This window comes from Mauremys mutica, chromosome 11, assembly GCF_020497125.1.
Source record: "Mauremys mutica isolate MM-2020 ecotype Southern chromosome 11, ASM2049712v1, whole genome shotgun sequence".
Taxonomy (NCBI): Eukaryota; Metazoa; Chordata; order Testudines; family Geoemydidae; genus Mauremys; species Mauremys mutica.
This window is the reverse complement of record NC_059082.1, coordinates 29,055,245-29,071,220: the sequence shown is the minus strand read 5'-3', so window position 1 is coordinate 29,071,220 and position 15,976 is coordinate 29,055,245. Positions and strand designations below refer to the sequence as shown.

The following is a 15,976-nucleotide window of genomic DNA, read 5'->3' as shown; positions in this document are numbered from 1 at the left end:
CAGCATTACACTCACAAAGTATAACAGATGTTAATTAAAATCATAAATAATAATCATATTGCTATGGTCAAAAATAGTGACTGGGCCATTACAGTTTTGTTCTCCGAGCCAGGAAATCTGGGATTAGTAGAAACATCCTGGGGTTCCAAAATATCATAAATAGGAAGGTTTGAAAATTCAAGCACTGGCTCAGTGTCTCTAACATTGGCCTGCTCCTCTATAGCTCTCAAGACACAGTTCATGGGTTCTTGTTCTCCTTCTAATAGATCCAACACTTACAAAATTGGGAATTACTTAATTTTAAAAAACAACCAATAAATTAGACTCTGGCCAGGAGAAATACAACTTTCTACTTAACTGTCATTCATGTACTTTCTAGGTTTTGCCTTTGAGACTAATGCTGCTAATGTACTGCCTACTGTGTATGTGTATGACTGCCATCTAAAGTACAGAACATCAGACCAGCTCAGGTAGGTACCATAAACCTTAAGAGAAACAGGAAATGTGATTAAGATCAGAAAAGTGACTGAAAAAATGCAACTTTCTTGTTCAATTGACCTGCTCCATGTGCACATGCAGAGTGGTCTCTGTTTACTTTCATGACTTTGAATTACTCTTTATTGTTTTTATTCACTTTTGCTCCAGAGCCCACACAAGGCTATGAGAGAGCAGAAGCTGAATTTTATTCTGACATATCATCAACAGAATTTTTTAGCTAAATTACAATTACCATCCCTGTTTTGCCCTTACTTACAGTTGTGCAACTCCATTAACACAATCATTTACACCTGTGCAATGCTGGTTAAGCCAGTCCTTATTATTGATGAAGCTACACAAAGAATGTTGGCTTCATTTTCAAATTCCAGGTTGAATATATAGCTCTAGCAGCTAGAAATATATATATATATATAATAAACTAGTTATATCTTGATATGAAATTATTGCTAGGATAAACATGGAGCCCTACAATGACATTTTTACAAAGTCACATTTGAGACTATAAATTCAATTTATGAGCCTGTGCAGGAGGATAGACATGGATCTGTGGATCTATTACTAGTGTTTGTGTTTACATACATTACAATATCCTCCTCAATTATGCCTTCAGCTTTATTTTTTATATGTTCAGATGGAATAAAAAGATCAATCTAGTTAGAAGGTAAATAATTTTAGGCAGGGGCTATGTCTTCATATGTATTTGTACAAGACCTAGCAAAATGGGCCCACAAATGCATAACAGCACCCTTACTATTATGATATAAATGCATAATAATAAATATAAAAATAAGCTCGGCTTTTTCATTCTAAGTCAAAAACACGTTTCTCTCCTGCCCTAACCCTTGAAGTCTCCCAAATCAGAAATTGCAGGGATGTGATATACACAAAGCCTGATTCTTCCTAAAGCAGGAGTTCTTAAAAAAAATAATGAGCATGTGGAACACTAACCTGAACCTACTGTAGCTCTCTCTGAAGAGGGCTAGCTAATAGAAAAAATCTGCCCATATGCAAATCTACTGAAAATAGTACTTTAGTTTGAAGTGGAAAATATTTTCCAAATTCTGTCTACACAGCAGCTTCCACCACTGGAACCGTGTTGATGGTCCCAATTTTCCAAGTCCAGGCAAGGCCACAGAATTTATAACTTAAACAAAGGAATGGACACAGCACACACAGTACAGAATAAACACAGAGTAGCACACATTCATCAGTGGGACATGGAGTATCATCCACAACCCTCTGGCCAACAGGTCCCATATCCTTAGTATATACTTTTTTTCCTCATAAGGCTTTTATGTCAAGCATTAGCAAAGAGTTTTCAGAATACACATTGGGGATATTCTACACTACTGCAGCATTTAATATGACATGAACAATTCATATTATACACTTCAGTAGGTAAAGTGACATTTTAGCATTCCAGAATCTAACATGATACAGCATTGTCATTAAAACTGTCATTAAATAACTGTGCTCCACTATTAGTTGAATTTCCTAATAAGTCTTCCTTCTTAACAAAAAATCATCCTTCTCATAATACTTCCTTTTTCAAAATGGGTTATTCCATTACATTTCAACATTCACTCAAATATAATCATAGTATTAATGTAGCTCTCCCAGGCAGGGAAGTCTGTGAAACAGGCTGTCTTGTCATTTGGATCTGTGACCCAGGTATGTCTACACTGCAGTGTAAGCCCAGGGCCAGTGGGACTTGAGTCAGCTGACCAATGTTAGGGAAAACTAGGCTTGAGCATCTACATTGTATTTTAACCTCATGTTAAGATTTTTCTAACCTGTGCTCAAACCTAGGCCTCTGGTGTCCACACTGCAGTGCACAGACTTGAGTCAAAGTAACCATATACTAGACTCCCTAGCGCCCCCGCCATACTGAAATGTGGCTGCTTTAGCCATAGGACTATGGTGCACTATGGGTAATCCTTAATGCCCACCTTGCAAGTTACAGGAAGTTTGAAGCAGCTTGATTTGCTAAAGGCTTGATCAGTTTGCTCTCCATTAAAAACCCAGTAGGCTCTCTGATAGTGTGCTTGCAGATCAGTGATCAGAAGAAATGGGTTAATGCTGACCTGAGCTGCTGCCATTTGCCAAGGGTGGAGAAGGGGGTCTTCCATTTCAGTAGAGTGGATTGCACATTGTTGGGATAGAGAGGACTAAGGAAGTTGTCCCATAGAACCGTGGGATACTTGCAGCGGACTCCCGGGACCCAAGTAGAGTAGGGCTGCATCTACACTGCAAAGCAATAGGGCTGAGACCCTGGGTCCTGGCTTAACTTGAGCTCAGATCCTCCAGTCCTGACGGGTCCTGAGCCTTTCGGGTCCAAGCCCTGGGACAATAAGCGCAATTGCAGTATAGATGTAAGGGGGGTTAGGCTGGAACCCAGGCTAAAGCACTGGCTTACACTGCAGTGTAGACTTACCCCTAGAGGCTTCCAGAGAAGAGAAAGGGAACTGAAGTCTAGTCTACACTAGAAAAGGGTTGCCAGTATAGCTATACTGTCAAACACTCCTAGGGGAGACACAGTTTATGGTAAAAGAGCTCTTTTGCCAGTATGGCTTATACCAGTTCCCCGAATGAAACAAGCTATACTGACAAAAGGACATTTTTGCTGGTATAACTGCATCTACAGGAGGGTTTTTGCTGACCTAGGTATGTTGATTAGGAGTTTTGATTTTGTTTGACACTCCGGACTGACATAGCTATGCCAGTAAAATTTTAAGTGTACACCAGCCCTAAGACCATACCTGTCAAAATAAAGTAAGAGTGCTCTATAGCATCTAAAGAAACATCTGGTGGGGTGACTCCTGATATTACCATCTCCCCATCCAAAAGCAAGGACAATTTTATGTGTGTGCATAATAGATACAAAGGAAAACTTAAACAAACAGCACATAATTAGCCTGTAGAACTCACTGTCAATTGGGTTTTCAGTGCACAGATCTATGTTGGGGGAAGTGCAAAACTTTATCCCTCAGGGAATATTCTGGATGTTCCCTGGTATGCAAAGTGGACATACCTATTGATACATCACTATATACATATATTTCCCTCTGCATGCTAACCCCAAGGATTGGTGGAGCTATGGCCCTGCCTCCTCCCTGCCCGTTTACGGTCATAATGTGGCCCTGGAAGAACGTGGAGGGAGGAGCCCTGCATTGTAATTGTACCAGGCCCTTGCATGGACTGTTAGGAGGAAGAGGGATGGGGTAAAAAGGCTTCTTGTGCCCTTCCCAGCACAGCTCACCTATGTAAGGGCTGCACAAAATCTGGTTTTCAATAATAATAAAAGATTGGACACTCATTAATAAAAATAGCATGTAGCTAAGATAAAAATTGTATATGCTAAATGTCTTGATGCTTCAAGGCATGAACTGATTACTTCAGTAGTGTCAGAAAGGAATTTCCTAACCCATATTATTGCACAATTGACCATTCACTTTAGGGCAGGTTTTTGCCTATGAAGTATCATTGTGACAGGGCAGCCCAGTTGGCGGCAGCTTCTACATGGCTATGGTGAAGGAAATGCCCCAGTTGCTGTAAACTGTATCGAAATTATATACAGTTTTCTAAAATAACTTAATCCTTAAGTTTAAATTCTTAAATTCTGAGGGTTCACTCAGTTAAAGTCTATATAAAGGAAATGAGCTTTTTCTGTGTTGCCTCCGAAGAAGCAGAACCATACATCTATTGGTGTCCATACTTGCTCTCTATAGAAATTCATGCGATGTTTTTGATTGTGGGCTGTCAAGAAGGAGGGGCTTGCTAGAATTTATCCATTGAGATCCTCATTAATAACTTGCAAGCAGCAATTTTTGTGGTGGTGGCCTGCTGTTTGGAAGAAAGTTTTAACACTATCTGTGATGGAGTATGCAAACCCCACACTGAGCAACAAGGGGTTGAGGAGCAGTTCTGGGCTCAGCCCTGCCACACTTGCAAGAGATGCACAGACTGGAGGAGGAGTTAAAAGGAATCAGAACAGCTCACGTGGGGGCGGACCAGTGTCAGAGAGGGAATGCTGAGGGAAGACAGGATCTCTCCCTACATTAACAACTGCCCAAAGGTCCCTTCCTGAGGGAAGGGAGGACCTGCTTCAGATATACTCTGAGAGGGAGGCATTCCCTGCTCTTGCTCATGGACTCATATTCATGGTCAAATTCCCCTTGTTTTGTTTATTGACTACCCAGCAAGGGAGACAGTTGGAACTGACATGGCTGAGGACTAAGCCACAGGAGGAGGAAGCTGCTGCCCAGAGAGAGAGAGAGGGAACTACCACACCATGCACAGCTGCAAGGAGGTGCCAAGTGGTGAAATGATCCCCTGCATATCTCCTCATCACAGATGGTGAACTTTGGACAATAGTGGGGTGGTAGGAAGTGGCTCAGGAAAGGCAGCCTAAGGAACCCCTGGCAGACCTTTGATAGCCCTCAGAGGGCCCAGGGCTGGAGCCCAGTGGAGTGAGAGGGCTCAGGCTCCCTACCAAAGCCCTGCCCTGCAGTTTGAAAGGGTGAAGTCCTCACCAATAGGCAATACTCTCCATGAGTGTAGGCCATCACACCATCCTTGCCAGATCCTATGTGGAGTACATTCATGCTACTACAATAAAATATAGGCTGTTGCTGAAGTTAAGATATGGAATGAGATGGACCTACACTACAGCAGTTTCTATGCTTTTAGGTTTTCCTAATTTTTTTTTGGTGGGCGGGGGGAATTTTACATTAAAAAAGAAAAAGCACCTTAAGTCAAAATTATTCACATATTATATTATGCCTGACAAACATGATTCTATCGTAGGATTAAATAAGCTTAATGTAGAAAAAAATAAGCATATGCATGAATTCTATTAGCGCTCTCTGATACAGTTTAATCATGTAGAAAACTACTGGAGGGAAGAAATCACCAAGAATACAATTTCAATGTGAGAAGCTACAAAAAAGAACTGTAAGTAATATAAACTTCACATAAAAGAGCTTAAGAAACACACTATCATCAGGAACTCATCACAACTGCAGTACACAAAGATCCAATTACAGTAAATAAATTCCTTAGTTGCATATTGACAAAACTGCCACAATACATGACACTGAGGTAAAGTCTGGGTAGATCTTACTACCACAGGTGCTGACTTTCCAAAGTGCTGGGGGGTGCTTGACCCCTAGCTCTGCCCCAGGCCCCGTCAACACCCGCCTCTTCCCGCCCCCAATCCACCCCCTCCCCACCTCTTCCCACCCAGTTCTGCCCTCTCCCATCAGCGTGCTGCATCCTCATTCCTTCCCCCTCCCTCCCAGCCTCCTGCATGCTGCGAAACAGCTGATTGCAGTGGGTGGGTGGCGCTGATGCGTGGGGCCTGCCGGCGGGTGGGAGGCACTGGGAGGGTGGGGGGGAGTTTATAGGGAGGCTGCCGGTGAGTGCTCAGCACCCACCATTTTTTCCCCAGGGGTGCTCCAGCCCTGGATTTGGAGTTGGTGTCTATGCTTACTACCTTGCTTTGATACAGGTGGCATGCCTCAGAAGGAAGCCTCTGAGCACATAACATTGAAAGGCAGAAAGCAGGATCATGAACACACAGGGTTGTTATGGGTCTTTGAAGAGAGAGAGAAGCAGGTTATGAGGATAGAATATAGAATATTGTGGGCCAAGACCAGGAGAAAGATCTGTGAACAGAAAAAGGACTCTAATGAAAGAAGTCGTCAGGGGATCTTTTGAAGTTTGCTCATCAATAACTGAGACACGTATTTCAGATGATGTTCAGTGATAAAAAAATAATATATACTGATCATTATACAAGTTTAATCTTAGTTGGGAAACTTGTTGAACAGCCTGTTAACTAGCAGAATGTACAGCAGATATGGCAAATGCTATAGCATCACTGTAGATTGTTTGGAAATAAGAAACAACTAATGAGGCAGCTGCCCCCTTTCCTAGAGTGGGACACATGTAAGACAGAGTGTCCTGGGGGACTGCTCTTCAATATTTCCTATTACATTTTATACTTACTTTGGTGTAATTTGTGCATATTTGCGGTACACATCAAAATAATTGGGTGAAAATCAGAGGGTACAGCATTAGTGCTTAAGGCCCTGATCCTGCCAACACCTAGGGTACATCTATACTACCTGCCGGATTGGTGGGTAGTGTTTGATGTATTGGGGATCGATTTATCGCGTTTCATCTGGATGCGATAAATCAATCTGCTAATCGACACCCATACTCCACCTCGGCAGGAGGAGTAAGCAGAGTCGACGGGGGAGCCACGGCAGTTGATTCGCCGCTGTGAGGACGACCAGGTAAGTCGAACTAAGATACTTCTACTTCAGCTATGCGAATAGTGTAGCTGAAGTTCCGTATCTTAGTTTGAACCCCACATGCACTGTGACTATTTCAATTGGAGTCAGCTGGACCACTCAAACAAGTAACATTACACATGTACTTAACTGTTCAGGGCCTTATTTAGTTCCATTAATGTCTTTGATTGAATCCTAATGGAAGTGCTTCCACATCCATGATCCTGCAGAGCCTGGAGGCTAGCTGGATGTTACATGAATGTATTGAAATGCTTCAGAATTCTAGTTGTAGGCTGTTTGATACGTATGTCTAATTCTGTATTTGCGCACTCATTACAAACATGCAAAATCTTTTTCATCTTGTGGAGGAGGGTGGCCAGAAAGGAAGCAGCTCTCATTACAATATGTGTGACTGTTACACTGTACTCTTTTTAATCAGATTAATACTACAATGAAAATTAATGTAATAGGATTTACTATAATTAGGAACCAGAGCACAATAAACTAATATAACAAAAAGAAGACAAAAATGTTACAGGGACTCTCATTAAAAGACTGTCTACTATGTTAAAGATGCTTTGTATATGATAATTTCCCTCTTTATAACCACTTTTTCCTAATAATGAAAATACACAGGTCTTGTCTTATAAGACTAGAAGGCATTTACTTTTCAAAGGGCACTATCTGAAAGTTTAGCCACTGTACCTAGGTTTTATATTTGTTTATTTAAAATCTTACAAAACCTAATGTTAAATGGAATTTGTTACAATGAAAATAGTTACACCTCAACAGAGTTAACAGTTCAGCATTGTGCTAGTATAGTAGAATCAGAAAGTGAAACTGACAGCAAACAAACTAGAAAGAAAAGTGAAACAGACTATTGTTTCATTCTCCATTTGTCTTCTTCTTCTAGCTTTACTCCAATCTATATGGAGCTGGCTCTGTGAGTCCTTCTTCTCCAGTCCATTCTTTCTTGAACCAGTCCTTTTGTATGATGTCCATCCATCTAGTTTTGGGTCTTCCAACCCTTCTCTTACCCACCACTTCTGAGTTTAACACTCTGTGCCCTATATTGTCTTCTGATCTTCTTTTCACATGCCCAAACCATCTAAGCCTGATTTCCATCAGCTTTTCTGTAATTAGTATGTTCCAAACATGGTCCAGCCTTGTAACTCCAAGCATCCATTTTAACATTTTCATTTATACTGTGTTCAAGATCTGCTCCTGTTTCTTCCCAGTGTCCAACATTTGGAACCATGATGAGTGAAATACAAAAGTATAAAAGGTGAAAAGCAAAATTTTTACAACTTTCAGTTTTTAATAATACAGGTGAGGGAATTAGCTTTTTAATGTATGTTTTTAAACCTGATAGTGTCTCTAATAATATTATTACATAAGGTGTGTTTCTGCAGTTCCAACATAGGAAAACTTCCAGGAGTTTTGCCTGTGTATAGACTACAGGACTGATTCCCAAGTGATTACACTATGATTACCCACATCTCTGTTCTAACATATTCATACCTAGTCACAATAAAATATAAAGGGTTTGAGTTACGCCCATATTTGGGAGTGGAAAGTCTTCCTAGAGTGAGCTGCAGTGGTCATAGTACAAGAAGTGATGGTGGTGACTGAGGCCCAAGTCTTTCAGAGAGCTCTGTAGGGGCATATTTGGGACTCCACCTGGCATAAGGATCCATAAGAATGGGGTAAGCTGCAGGATCAAGTCCTAACTTGTCGTTCTTTCCTCAGAATCTGCTGAACCAATGCCCTAGCATAGTGATGGGATGTTTTATGCTCTTGGAGGTGTAGGGCTATTCCACTATCAGTGCACTCATTGGAGTTACTCCAGATTTAAACCACTGTAACTGAGAGTAGAATCTGGGTCTTTTCTTTTGGCTGAGGCAAAAACCCTGACCACGCTTTGTAAGTGGAGGGCCATTGATTCCCCTCTAACCTAGAGAAATGCCAACTTGGGGAATAATTACATTCTGGTTTCCTAAATGTCACCTGGATAAAGTATTTTTACTTCTTCTCCTAAAAAAAAACATTATTGTTTTGTAGTATTACAGATGAGAATGGCTGCCACATTCCACTCCAGGAATAGCTGCATTTCTATGATGGGTGATGAGATCTCTACATACACTCTACATCACTTCAGTATCCTTCTGTTGAAAGACACTGCAATCCTTCTGAACAAAAATAAGTGTAAGTTTTTAGCTATTGTTTTTATTATGTTGGTATGACAACATATAGGTTTCAGGACAAAAATATCTCTTCTGCGGTGGGCAGTATTTACAAACCCCACAATTTATGTAATGCAGACTGCATTTATGTTTGCTGTGATACAGATAGCTAGAATAGAGATTTTTCATTATGCAGTGGTATAGTTACACATCTAGGCTGTTGAAAGGTGCTAAGAGTGACCTCACATTCTAATATATGTGTAAAGCAAGCAGATGGGTATGGTGGCATTATTTATCACAGATAGAGTGACCAGAGAGCAAGTGTGAAAAATCAAGACAGGGTGTGGTGGGTAATAGGCACCCATAGAAGACAAAGCCTCAAATATCAGGACTGTCCCTATAAAATCAGGATATCTGGTCACCCTAATCACAGACAGGATGGATTACCTGTAGACCAATACAGCTGCTAACATTTTAGGCAGGCACAAACTTGGAAAGTTTGGCATAGTAATTTCACATCTGGACTTTTGTACATGTTCTTGGATTGCAAGGGGTGCTCACTGCTCAACCCCTGGCTCTGCCACAGGTCCTGCCCCCACTCCACCCCTTCCCACCCCCTCCCCTGAGCCTGCTGTGCCCTCGCTCCTCCCTGCCCCCAGATCCTCTGCATGCCATGAAGCAGCGGATCGGGAGGTGCAGGAAAGAAGGGGGAGCCACTGATCTGCGGGGCTGCTGGTGGGTGGGAGGCACTGGGAGCTGGGAGGGGTGCTGATGGGGGGCTGCTGACGTATTACTGTGGCTCTTCGGAAATGTACATTGGTAAATTCTGGCTCCTTCTCAGGCTTAGGTTGGCCACCCCGATATAGCACATGAACATGGGCCATTGTCAAAAGGCTAGATTTTATTACTTTAAATTGTTCAAATCAGTCTGAAGACATTACTAAGTTATGGTCTGAACCTTTACTCGTGGAAACAGCAAATGGGACTATTTGCATGAGTCAGAATTATTCACATTATTAAGCATTTGCAAGTCCAGGTCTTTCAGAAGAAAAGAAAGAGCAGAGGCATCAAAAATGCTTTCCAGGTTCTGCTTAAGTAGCATTAAAATAAGATAAAAAAATCTCATCTCACATAGGCAAAACCATTAAACGACAAAGCTGAGATCCTAACAAAACTTAAGCCAATGTTTTCAAAAGTGGGCAGTGATTGTGGGTTCCTCAATTTTTGGGTGCTTGATTTGAGACCATTTAGGGCAGAGGTGGGCAAACTATGGCCTACGGGCCACATCCAGCCCGCTGGCCCCTCCTGCCCAGCCCCTGAGCTCCTGGCCTAGGAGGCTAGCCCCCTGCCCCTCCCACACTGTTCCCCCTTCCCTGCAGCCTCAGCTCACTGTGCCACCAGTGCAATGCTCTGGGTGGCGGGGCTGCAAGCTCCTGGGGCAGTGCAGCTGCAGAGCCTGGCCTAACCTGGTGCTCTGTGCTGTGCGGTGGTGTGGCCCGGCTCCAGCTGGGCGACTGTAGCGCCGCCAGCCACAGGTGCTCTAGGCAGCACGGTAAGGGGTCAGGGAGCAGGGGGGGTTGGATAAAGGGCAGGGGAGTTCGGGGTGGAGGTCAGGGGGTGGGGGTGTGGATAGGGTCAGGCAGTCAGAGGGCAGGGAACAGGGGGGTTGAATGGGGGCAGGGGTCCCGGGGGACAGTCAGGAAGGAGGGGGGGTTGGATGGGGCAGCAGGGGGCAGTCAGGGGCAGGGGTTCTGGGGGCTGTCAGGGGACAGGGAGAAGGGGTGGTTGGATTGGGTAGAGGTCAGGGGGGCCGTCAGGGGGCGAGAAGTGTGTGTGGGGGGGTCAGATAGGAGGCAGGGCCGGGCCACGCCTGGCTATTTGGGAAGGCACAGCCTCCCCTAACAAGCCCTCCATACAATTTCCAAAACCCAATGTGTCCCTCAGGCCAAGAAGTTTGCCCATCTCTCATTTAGGGTATCTCAAGCTAGGTAGTGAATATCACCAGCAGCTTTTGAACATTTTTCCCCAAGTGAATAAAAAGCTTTTAAAAAATGTTTTAAATATATCTCCAAATTAAACAAATCCACAAGGTTTGTTCTACGTTCTTTTAAGTCCATGGAGATGACATTCTTGAAACACTGTATTTCTCTTTTGTTTCCTTAAAGAATACCTGATAGAAAACAAAGAACAGTAGGTGTTCTTTATGGAGCATTGACTGGATATTTTTGATTTTGCTGAGCATACAGGAGATATTCAAAATCTGTTTTTCTGCAAACAGTTGTCAAGAGGCCTTTTTTCCTCTTGTAACACACATGTAACATGTTTAAAAATCCTGCTCAAAGCAAACAAGCAGTTGAGGATTTTTGTAGCGAACAAGCAATTCTCTGTCTTCTACTTCACACATAACACAATCAATTCTGTTTTTTCTCATCACATAATGCTATTTTTGCTGCTTTTGGCATAGGTACTCTGGCTCTGAATTTTCTGCAAATGGACCAAATTAAAAAAAAATGCCCTTGACATAAAAATAAAACTATCTACATGGCACAGTACCAATATGAAAAAAGGCCCTAAAGTAATAAATAAACTATATGAGGACAATCAGAGAAAAGCCACTGGTGAACTGAGGAGCCAGCTATTCCTGTCTCCACATACGAGCACAACCTTTAACACTTCCACCAGATGATAAAAGAAATAATTCACTACTATGTTATTTTTCTGGCAAGGTGTATTAGGCTTAAACACCAAAAGTTGTGAATTTTGTTTTTCTCTTTTTGTTATTGTTACTCAGCTTTCTCTTGCTCCGATTTCTCTTGACTATCTTACCTAGGTATTATAGGTAACAGTAACATATACAATGTTTTCATTACTAGATTTTATTTTTCCAAATAAATTGGTCAACAAACCAAATTTGTTCAACAAACTTCAAAATTGGTCAACAAACAAGTATTCATTGATCTTAAAATATCTGCACCTTCTAAGGACACTTTCCAACCACAAACTAACAAAGATGTGAGATAAGACAATACATTTATTCAGTCTTTCTGCCTTTGTATTCTTTGGTTCCCCTTCCATTATTATTTAATATTTAATATTTGTTAATAGAACAGACAAACAAAAAGCAAAGCCAGATTCTGAGCTGGTGTAAACCAGGCTGGCTCCACAGAAGTCACCAATTTGCACCAGTTGAGGATGTGACCCTTGGTATTTAACCCAATTTCACCTTTTCTGCATCAGAACATTTTGGTGTTGGAAGCACTGTTTCTACTCCACAGCAAGTGTGTAACACACTACATGCCTACATATAAAAGTGCTCACAACAGTGCACAAACATTCACACCAGCATGGTTATTACAGTTGATCTGCATGGTTAAATGTCATTTTGCACTGTTCTAATGCTAGTCTGCACAGCATAACAGCTGCAATAGTACTATTATTCTTCCCAGTGCAATACTATTATTATTCCACCATGCCTTTTCTCATTCTTCAGTGACAGCACTGACAGCTTGAAGCACAGTCTCTGTCACCTGTCATGCCATTTACCTACCAGCTGTATCCAGTTCCAGGAGCATCCAAGGTGTACTTGACCCTTCCTGTGTCCTCCATGCTCTGAGCAGGCCTGAGAGCAACCAAGGTGATACTTGGCTGGTCTTGACCCTACCCAACCCCTCCTCTGGCACTGCAACTCCCAGGCCAGCAAGGAACAATGCAATGCAATAAAAGAATAAATAATCTTTAACATTTTTGTAATATTTAAAACTTTCTCCCCTTCTCTTCCATTGGTTCCATGAAGGTTCTCCTGTAAACACAAAGGACAAACTTCAGAGAGCAGTTAGCAGACACACACAGGGACATGCCTATGCACCCCCCACACCTCAAATGTATTTACTTTAGTGAGGTTTGCCACAGTAGTCCAACCTCCACCTCACCACCATCTGCCACACTCTTGAGATCTGAAAAATAGAACACACACACACAAAAGGATAATTAGTTAATGAATGACCAGTGAGGCCCCCCTGCTATTCTCCCTTTATCCCCAAGCAAATTCTCTTACCTCCTCCTGATGCTCCAGCATGCACTTATCACCCATCAGGGCTCAATGCATTACTTGGAAGGGAGCTCACATGGTTGCATGAAGGAACCCACGGGTATGTCTTTTCTCCAGAACTTGGCCTGGAACACTCCCATCTATAGTTCCTAGTGGGAGACACAAGACAGAAAGAGTTGACTGTCTAATTAATGACAAATAACAGAAAAAAAAATTAAACATCTAAAAATTAGTGAATACCTGAATTAAAATCATGAAATCAAGTTCCTTATCTCCACAAGTGTCCAAAGGGGATGATCTTTCTTGTAAAGGCCAGGTCTCCAGGCCCAAAGTTGGTTTAGAAGTGGTTTAGAAGTGGCTGGTGTGTTTCTGATATAGTATCTGTGTTAATAGTATGAAGCTGTAGCAGGGAATAGCTCTTGACCCACACAGATCATGCATGGATCCCTGTGCACGCAAAACCACTTGCCACATCCATTGGAATAAACCAAAAACATGAACAGGTGTAAATAGACACTACAAACCATAAATATTACAGATCTGCTCCAGGAAGCTGTGCTTGGCGTTGTGATGGGTACACTAATCCACAGGCCCTTCAACAATTTTCAGGGAGTGCTATGTGCGGATTATATGGGCCTAAAGAAGAATGTTAGTGTGGATGTAGATAATGCTCCAGTGTAAATAAGGCTCCAGTGATCTCTCCAAAGAGGTATTTCTAAAAAGGTTTTATAAATATCATGTTAAGTCACATATCAACATCAAGCGATACATTCCATCTATCCTGCATATTTATGCAATGTGATCACTATAATATCTAGGCATTGAAGAGAATAATGTCCCCAATAAAAATGGTCTCAGTTTTCATCACCTTCATAGGAACTTGTCTCTTGTACTTGCATGTATTCCGCCCCCCACCCCCACCATATCTCTCCTCCTTTGTCCTATTGATATTAATGAGTTATCTGTGTACATTAAGGGAAGTTATTTATTATAATTATTACTACTACAGAAGCACCTAGGAGCCTCAGTCCGTAGTAGGCACTGTACAAAGATTTAACAAAATGACAGTCCCTGCATGAAAGAATAATCTAAGCATACCCCATATATCTTCTAACGTGTCGAACATCTTCAACTCCCATTGACTTCAGAGGGAGTTCAGGGTGCCGAGGTTCTCCCAGAATTGGGTCTTCAATTGAGTCATCCAGATTTTCTCCTCACTGATAGGCAGGAAGCCCTCAGAGGTAATCATACAGCATAACAGCAGAATTTGTGGAGTAAAAAGCCAGGGTAGTGGTGAAATGAAAATGTTGTGATGCTTGTTCTGCCTCCCAAGAACTTTATCCTTTATAAAGGATTAAGCTCCATATAGAGGTAGAAGTTACGAAAAAGCCCCGTTGGTTGTTTCATAGCCATTTCTTCACATCTCTTCCTCCTGCTTTGCACAGATACCTGACATCTCATTACAAATGTGTTGTACTTGAAACACAGAAATGCATCTAGACCAGTGAGTCTCAAAGCCAGTTCGCCGCTTGTTCAGGGAAAGTCCCTGGCGGGCTAGGCCGGTTTGTTTACCTGCCGCGTTCGCAGGTTTGGCCGATCGCGGCATCCACTGGCCACGGTTTGCCGCTCCAGGCCAATGGGGGCTGTGGGAAGGGCGGCCAGCAACTGAATATTAAATTAAAAGAAATATATCACAAAGTTTGAAAGCAATGGTGTTACACCAGTATAAAACGGGAGAAACATAGTGGTGATTCATGCCAACCACCTTGCTGGTGTAACTCCAATGGGGCCACCTCAGGGATTAATCTGGCCCTTCCTTTTTAAACTAGTATTTAAAAGACACTATGTAGTTAAAAGCCTTATATATAACATAATTTAACCATTAAGATAAAAGCAAGAAAATATTATGATATAGCTTCCATGGACTGTTTCCCTTATATCTATTGCAATCTATTTAGTTTTCCATAACACTGGACCATGTTACATACCCTGCCTGGCTCTTTACAAATACAGTGTAATACTGTGGTACAAACACTATATAATACATGTATATCTGTTTGCATATCTAACCTGCATTGATGACAAATACATTTCTGATAGTATGTAACATCACTTTAAAATTCCTTTTCCATTCCCTTTTTCTTGTAATCTACAGTAGTATATTTATCACCTTTTGGCTCGAGCTCCATCTCTCTGAATCTCATTAGCACCTTTTATTATAGTAATCAACTATTTGCCTTTTGATCCCAATTGGACTTCTCTGGGGAAAAATAACTTTATTTTCTGCTTTGTATTTGTACTGTTTTGTTTTTGTTAGGAGATATTGAAGCACAGACTCTTGTTAGCAGCACATTTTTTTGGCTACTATCTAATAGAAGGAGGACAATAGGAAAAGAGCCCATGTGAAAGCATTGAAGATTTTCACACATTGGGTCAATACTGACAGATCGTGTTTTGAGAGCTTTTCATGCCTCTCCCCTTCAGCATCATTAAGTTTAATTCATACATTTTCAGACACAAGGAAGTGCTCTAAAAAGGCAATGTAGACTGGCCTTCTATTACACACACAGACTGACAATGCCATATCCCATTGGCTGAGAAACCAAGTCCCAAACTTACTCTCAGATTGTCTCTCACAATACTACACCACTAAGCTCTGGAATGGCCTACAATACCATAAAGATTACTCTCTTTCCCTTATTCTATATTCTGACTGTGTTTATCAGGACATTTCTAGGTCCTGTAGTATAAACTGTTCCCTTCTTGCACTTCTCTTTCCCCAGAGAAAGAAGAAGAAGTACCACCAACCCTCTACACATGTCAATAGATCTTAATCGCATGAACAGCAAATAGTGCTGAACTCAATGGGAACTACTTGAGGGAATAAGAACTGCTCGTGTCAATAAGGTTTGAGTTGTAGGGTTTTTTCCCCCCTATTTGTATTCCATGAG

At 41.8% G+C, this 15,976-nt stretch overlaps 1 long non-coding RNA gene across 1 annotated transcript; it reads left to right on the top strand.

Annotated features, from left to right (window-relative positions):
* The first annotated feature begins 394 nt into the window (after window positions 1-394).
* LOC123343578 lies at window positions 395-5,452 on the top strand. The gene is made up of 3 exons (XR_006572283.1): window positions 395-470; window positions 4,698-4,807; window positions 5,386-5,452. It is a non-coding gene; the product is annotated as an uncharacterized LOC123343578 (long non-coding RNA).
* Window positions 5,453-15,976: the final 10,524 nt, after the last annotated feature.